This window comes from Protopterus annectens, chromosome 2.part0 (assembly GCF_019279795.1).
Source record: "Protopterus annectens isolate FY-2018-M chromosome 2.part0, PAN1.0, whole genome shotgun sequence".
Taxonomy (NCBI): Eukaryota; Metazoa; Chordata; order Ceratodontiformes; family Protopteridae; genus Protopterus; species Protopterus annectens.
This window is the reverse complement of record NC_056728.1, coordinates 1,715,405,892-1,715,412,192: the sequence shown is the minus strand read 5'-3', so window position 1 is coordinate 1,715,412,192 and position 6,301 is coordinate 1,715,405,892. Positions and strand designations below refer to the sequence as shown.

General features: G+C 39.7%; 1 protein-coding gene across 1 annotated transcript in view; it reads right to left on the bottom strand.

Annotated features, from left to right (window-relative positions):
* The window catches only part of SSU72 (SSU72 homolog, RNA polymerase II CTD phosphatase), a 940,682-nt gene that overhangs the window by 838,564 nt on the left and 95,817 nt on the right, over positions 1 to 6,301 (bottom strand). The window lies entirely within an intron of this gene.

Sequence of the window (6,301 nt, the reverse complement as noted above, 5' to 3'; positions counted from 1 at the left end):
GAATTTTTTTTTTTCCCGGGGGCCCCCCCCAAAAAAAGGGGAAAAAATTTCCCAAAAAAATTTTTTTTTTTTTTTTTCCCAAAAAAAACCCCCCCCCCCAAAAAAAAAACCCCCGGGGGAAAAGGGGGTTTGGGTTTTTTTTTTTTTTTTTTGGGGGGGAAAAAGGGCCCCTTTTTTTTTTCCCCCTTTTTTAATTTTTACCTTTTGGGGTTTTCCCCGAAAGGCCCTTTTTGGGGGTTTTTTTTTTTTTTGGGTTTTTGGGGGGGGGTTTTTTTTTTTTTTTTTAAAAAAAAAACCCCCTTTTTTTAAAAAAGGGCCCCTTTTTTTGGGCAAAGGTTTTTCAAATAAAAAATTTTTTTCCCCCCCATTTTTAAAAAAAAAAGGGGGGGGTTTTTTTTTGGGTTTTCCCCAAAGGGGGGGACCCCCTTTTCCCCCATTTTTTTTGCCCCCCCAAAAAAAAATTTTTTTTTTTCGGGGGTTTTTTAAAGGGGTTTTTTTTTTTGGGGGGGGGGGGAAAAAGGGGTTTTTTTCCTTTTTTTAAAAATTTTTCCCCCCCTTTTTTTCCCCCCCCCCGGGGTTTAAATTTAAATTTTTAAAAGGCCCAATTTTTTAAAAAAGGAAACCAAAAAATTTTAAAAAACAAACCCCAAAAACCCCCCTTTTTGGGGGTTTTTAAAAAAAGGGGCCCAAAAAAGGGTTTTTTAAAAAAAAAAAATTTTTTTTTTTTAAAAAGGGGTTTTTTAAAGGGCCCTTTAAAAAAAAAGTTTTGGGGGGGCCCCGGGGGGGAAAAAATTTTTTTCCCCAAAAAATTTTTTCTGGGGGAAAAAAGGGGGGCCCTTTTTAAAAAATTTTAAAACCCCCTTTTTTCCCCCAAAAAAAAGGGTTTGGGGGAAAAAAAAAAAATTTTTTTTAATTTCCATTGGGGGGAAAAAAAACCCCCGGGGGGGGGGGGGTTTTTTTTTTTTTTTTTAAATTTTTGGGGGTTTTTTCCCGGGCCCCCGGGGGGGAAAAAAAAAAAAAATTTCCCTTTGGGGGGGGGAAAAATTTTGGGGGGGTTTGGCCCCCCCCAAAAAATTGGGGTTTTTAAAAAAAATTTTTTGGGGAAAAAAAAGGGGGGGAAAAAATTTTTTAAACCCTTTTAAAAAAAAGGGGGGAAACCCTTTTTTTTTTTTTGTTTTTTTTAAAAAAAAATTTTTAAAAAATTTTTCTTTTTTTTGGGGTTTTTTTTTTTTTTTTTAAAAGGGGGGAAAAAACCCGGGTTTTTTTTTGGGGGGAAAATTTTTTCCCCCGGGGGGGGGGTTTTTTTTTTTTTTTTTTTTTTTTCCCCTTTTTTTCCCCGGCAAAATTTTAAATTTTCCAAATTTTTTTTTTTAAAAAAAAAACTTTAAATTTTTTTCCCCTTTTTTTAAAATTTTTTAAAAAATTTTTTTTGGGGGGGGAAGATTTTTTGGGGGGAAAAAAAAAGGGTTTTTCCCCCCCCAAAAACCCCCTTTGGGAAGGGGGTTTCCCCAAAAAAAATTTTTTTTTTGGGCCCCCCTTTTTTTAAAACCCCCAAAAAAAAATTTTTTTCGGTTTAACTTTAAAAAAAAAAAACCCCCCCATGGAAAGGGGGGTTTTTTTTTTTTTTGAAATTTTTTTCTTTTAAAAACCCAAATTTTTATTTCCTTTAAAATTTTTTTTGGGGGGGGTTTTTTTTTTTTTGGGGCCCGGGTTTTTTTTTTGGGGGGCCTTTTTGGGGGGACATTTTTGGGGTTTTTTTTTGGGAAAAAGGGGGGGTTTTTTTAAATTTTAAAGGGGGGGGTTTTTTTTTGGGGTTTTTTTTTTTTTGGTTTTTTAATTTTTATAAAAAGGGGGGGCCCCCCCCCCCGAAGGTTTTTTTTTTAAGGAAAATTTTTTTTTCCCCCCCCCTTTTTTGGGGGGGGGGAATTTGGGTTTTTTTTTTCCCCTTTTTTTTGGGGGGAAAAAAATCCCCCTTTTTTGGGACCGGGGGGCCAAATGTTTTTTTTCCCCCCAAAAACCTTTTTTTTTTGTTTTGGAAAATTTTGGGGGTTTTTTTTTTTAAAAAAATTTTTTTTTAAAACCCCCCAAAATTTTTTGGGGTTTTTTTAAAATTTTTTTTTTTTAAAAAAATTTTTTTTTTTGCCCGCTTTTTTTGTTTTGGGGGGGGGGTTTTTTTTATTTTTTTGGCCCCAAAAGGCCGGGGTTTTGGGGTTTTTTTCCTTTTTTTTAAAAAAAACAACCCGGGGAAAAAAGCTTGGCCCCCAAAAAAAATTTTTTTTTTTTGGGGGGGGGGTTTTCCCCCCTTTTTTAAAAAAATTTTTTCCCCGGGGTTTTTTTAGGGTTTTTTTTAAAAAAAAAATTTTTTTTTAAAAAGGCCCAAAAAATTTTTTTTTTTTTTTGGAAAAAAGTTGGTTTTTTTTTTTTAGGGGCCTTTTTTTCCCCCCCTTTTTTTTCCCCTTTTTTTTTTTTGGTTTTTGGTTTTTAAATTTTTTTTGGGGGGTTTAAAAAAAACCTTTTTTTTTTTTCCCTTTTTTCCCTTTTAAAAGGGGGTTTTTTTTTTTAAAAAATTTTTTTTTTTTTGGCCGGGGGGCCCGGGGGTTTTTTTTTCCCGGGGGGGGGGCTTTCCGGTTTTTTGCCCCCCCCCCCTTTTTTTTTTCGGGGGCCCCCCCTTTTTAAAAATTAAAGGCCAAATTTTTCCCCCTTTAAAATTTGGGGGAACCTTTTTTTAAAAATTTTTTTCTTTTAAAGGTTTTTCCCTTTTTTTCCCAATTTTTTTGGGGGCCAAAAGATTTTTTTCCCCCCCCTTTTTTTGGTTTTTAAAACCCCCTTTTTTAAAAAATTTTTTTTTTTTTTGGGGGGGGGCCCCCCTTTTTTTTTTTTAAAAAAAAAGTTGGTTTAAATTTTAAAATTTTCCCCTTTTTTAAAAATTTTTTAAAAAAAAAATTTTTTTGGGGGGGAAAAAATTTTTTTTTGGGTTTAAAAACCAAATTTTTTTTGGGGGGTTTTCCCCCTTTTTTCCCCCCCTTTTGGGGGGGGGGTTTTCCCTGGGGGGTTTTTTTCGAATTTAAAGGGGGGGGAAAAAAAATTTTTTAACCCCTTTCCCAAAAAGGGGGGGGGAAAAAAAATTTTTTGAAAATTTTTTTTTTTTGGGGGGGAAAAAAATTTTTTTAAAAAAAAAATTTTTTTTTTAAAATTTCCCCCTTTTTTTTTCCCCCCTTTTTTTTTGGAAAAAGGGGGAAAAAAGGTTTTTAAAAACCCCAAATTTAAAAAAGGGCCCCCCGGGGGTTTTTTAAATTTTAAAAAAATTTTTAAAGGGGGGGCCGGGTTTTTTTTAAAAAAAACCCTTTTTGGGTTTTAAAAAAAAAAAAAAAAAAAAACTTTTTTCCCCCCAAAAATTTTTTGGGGGGGGGGAAAATTTTTGGGGGGGAGGGGCCCCCCGGGGGGGTTTAAAATGGTGGGTTTTAAAAAAAAAATTTTTTTAAAGGGGGGTTTTTTCCCAAAATTTAAAAAAATTTTTTCCCCCAAAAAAATTTTTTTTCCCCCATGGTTTTTTTTTTTAAAAATTTTGGGGGGAAAAAAAACCCCCGGGAAAAAAAAAAAAAAGGTTTCCCCAAAAAAAAAAAGGGGGGGGGGAAAAAAGGGAAAAAAGGGGGAAAAAATTTTTGGTTTTTGGGGAAAAAATTTTTTCCCCCCCCCGGGGGAAAAAAATCTTCCGGGCTTTTTGGGGGGGGCCCTTCCGGGGAAATTTGGGGTCCCCCGGGGGGAAAACCCCCCCAAAAAAAAAAACCCCGGGGGGGTTTTTTAAACCCCGATTTGGGGGGCCCCCCAAAAACCCCAAAAACCCCGGAAATTTTTGGGGGGGAAGGGGGCCCCCCCTTTTGGGGGGGAAAAAAAAAAAATTCGAAACAAAAAGGGTTTAAAGGGGGGGGGGGGTTTCCTTTTCCCCAAAACCCGGGGGGTTTTTTTTTTAAAGGGGGTTTTTTTTTTCTTTCCTTAAACCCGGGGCCCCAAATTTTTAAAAAAAAGGGGGGGGGAAAAAAGGGGGTGCCGGCCGGGGAAAAAAAAAAAAAACCCCCCGGGGGGCCCCCCCTTTTGGGGAAAAAAATTTTTTTTTTTAATTAAAAGTTTTCCCTTTTTAAAAGGTTTAAAAAAAAAAAAATTTTAAAAAAATTTTTGGGGGGGGGCCCCCCCCCGGGGGGGCCCCCCCCCCAAAGGGAAAAAAAGGGTGGGGAAAAAACACCGCCCGGGGGGGGCCCAAAAAACCCCCCCCCCCCAGTTTGGTTTTTTCCCCCGGGGGGGGGAAAAAAACCCTTTTTTATGCCCGGGGGTTTTTTTAAAATTTTTTTAAAAAAAAAAGGGGGGTTTTTCCCCTTTTTTTTTTAAAAAATTTTTTTTCCCCCAAAAAAAGGGTTGGGTTTCGAGGCCCCCTTGCCCCTGACGACAGGACAACCCATTTGTTATGACTGCAGATGCATCCTTGAAGGACATCCTGTAACTCCTTTAAATCTGGTTGTAGAGGTTGAGACATTTTATTCCTTAATTGTGATAACAGGAACTGTTGCTATTTAAGCATATGAAACTGACAATTTAAGGCCCTCATGGCAAGGGTGGCAGAGGTATATACCTTTTTTCCCCACCTTTCTAAAGATCTTGACTCTCTTTCGGCAGGAAGTGGATTCTTGGCAGTAGAGGCCTTCAATCCCTTGGGGCCTTAAGAAATGGTCTCAGGGTCAGCATTATGGCTTTTGTAGAGGAATTGGTGAGAGTTAGGAACTCTGTAGTACCTATCAGGTTTGACTGGTGCAGGAGGCAGGGAATCCGGGTTAAGGCAAGCCTCCGAATAAACATCATCAAGTATGTCCAAAACAGGAGGTATCGCCAGAGGCCTGTGTTGAGGTAACAAAAGAAATTCCCTAAGTCTTTTCTTGGAATCAGAAAAGTCTTGGCCTTCCCAATGGAAGTGTTCCCTTAAAGTATGCAAGGTTTCCCCAAAGGAAAAATCCTCAGGAGGAGATGCAGAAGGAATGGACTGCTCTGCATCCGAATCTTCAAAAGGGGAGTAAGAGTGTTCCTCTACATCAGAATGTTCTGATAAAATGGAGCCCTGATCAGAAGAGTGAGAATCTTCCTCCACTCTGGGTCTCTTGTCTGGAGGGGGTTGAGAACCCCTGATAAGAGTAATCAAATCCTCAGCCATTTTCAGCATCTGTTTTTTAGGCATGGGGCCTGGAGAAGGGCCTTGTGCAACAGGCCTCTTGGGATGCCTGGCTGCTTTGGATTTAGTAAAGGCCTTACTAGAAAAAGAAGATGAGGGTCTAAAGACACCATGGGTGGAAGTGGACCTGTCCACATTAGGAGGCTCAACATTAGCAATGGCTTCGGTTGTAGTCTGGGAAGGGGCCGATGTACCTGCGGTCTCTGGTACAGAGGACACCGCCAAAGAAGTGTCGTCGGTAGTCAGGGACTGCAAAGGCGTCTCGCTGAGAACCGGACCACGTGTAGCTGGTTTTGGCGTGGTGTCTGTCCTTGCGTTTTTTGGACAAAACGGTAGTCGGAGTCTCCGACGACATTTTATAATCAAAGGCTTTTCCAAAAAAGTGTTGGGCGAACTCCGCCCGACGCTTAATAGTGCATTTATTGAAGGTAGCGCCAGCGACAGCCGAGCGTCGTGGTCTGGGCCTAAAGGTATGCAGAGGAATGGAAATCCTTATCGGTATTTGCTTCCACAAGCAATACAATTATTAACTTTTCTGACATCGGTCTGAGGCAAGAAAAGTTTCAACGGGTACTTAGCTTTAATGAAGACTTGGTTCCAATTTTTCATAATTCAGGAGCTGGCCGACCGGCACTTGCGAACTGCTTCTGCTTCGGGCACCGCGCGGCAAAAAAGACTGAAGAACATGGCGTCGGCTGTGTCTTGTATACCCTGGCCTCACTGACGTCGAGAGAAAGCAACACCAACCGACGCCGGACCTAGACTTTGGAATTCGGCCGACCGAGGACCCGCCTGACGGCAGAGAACCCATCTGTGATTACTGCAGCTGTATGCACGATGAACATCACCCCCTTCCAAGTAAAAGAAATGGCATACTTCTCCCATTCCATGGCACAGCACTAACAGAAGTGAGGAAGCTGCCTGTTCAGGAGGCAAAAAGATCTACCAGAGGAATACTCCATTGATGGACTATGTCCAGAAACACATCTCTGGAAGCATCCATCCATGAGCCTGTGTTTTGGACGTACTCAAGCAGTCTGGCACTAAATTGTGCTCTGAGAGAATATACATTGCCTGAAGAGTTGG